Genomic DNA, 1,032 nt, shown 5'->3' on the forward strand with positions numbered 1-1,032 from the left:
AATTGGAAATAGTCATTTTTTTTGGAAATTCAGAATCTGGAAATTTGGCCAAGTATGGGAAAAAAGTGAGTTTTTGGCAAACTTTGAACAGTCATAACTCCTATATCATGATGATTTAGGTTTATTTCCAGTTATTTTTGCGAAGCCCGTGGAATTATCTTTCCAACGCCGCCGAGTTTGCTCGATTCCGAGTTCGTATGAGTGAGTTATCCCCTTTGGAAGTTGGGCTGTTGGCAGGGCAGTTTAGTCCGAATTTGTAAGGGTATTTTGGTCTTTTCCCTAGGCATTTATTTTGGTCATATTAAGGTGCTAGACTGATTTTAAATCAGTTTTTCCCTTTTTAAAAGAGTGAGAGTTCGGGCTTTTGAGAGAAGAGAGAAAGAAGAGGAGAAAAAGAAGAAGGAGCAAGGAGTCTGTCAAGATCGTTGTGGATATAGTCGGGGGTGATCCCTATTAAGGTATGTGAGATCAGAGTATTGGGTTGGTTCATTCCCCCACACGCCAAATTCGTTTAATTCCGAGAAAAGATTGTTTGTGTTGTTGAAGTTTTTGGTTGTTGAAGTTGTGGTTTTGTTGTTGAAGTTCCTTGTTGATTTGGGACATGTTTCCGGTTGTGTTTGTGAGTTGAAATCTATTGTATGTTGAGGGGTTTTATGATTCTAAGTGTTTGGGGCTAGAACCATTGAAGTTAAGGAGGTTTAGAGTTGGAAAAATGAAGGAGAAAAGTCGAGTTTTCTGGGGAAAGGGGTGGCGCATCGCGTCTTCCAGCGCGCCCCAAAAGGGACTCTGAAGTCCAGCCCTTGGGGCGGCGCGCCTAGTAGAGCGCCCAGCAGGCCCCTCTGAAGCTTGAGGGCTGGCGCTCCGCGCCTCTCAGAGCGCCAAGATGCCAAGTTTTCCCTTTCATTCCCTACTTTTTCATACATGTTCCTTGGTAATGTACCTATGTTTTATAGTTGTTTTCCACACTCCAAGGTACGTCTAAACGTCAAGAAGTCATCCATAAACATGAGATCATTACCCTTGAATTCATAA

The sequence above is a fragment of the Solanum tuberosum genome, unplaced genomic scaffold (assembly GCF_000226075.1).
Source record: "Solanum tuberosum cultivar DM 1-3 516 R44 unplaced genomic scaffold, SolTub_3.0 scf00765, whole genome shotgun sequence".
In the NCBI taxonomy this organism is placed as follows: domain Eukaryota; kingdom Viridiplantae; phylum Streptophyta; class Magnoliopsida; order Solanales; family Solanaceae; genus Solanum; species Solanum tuberosum.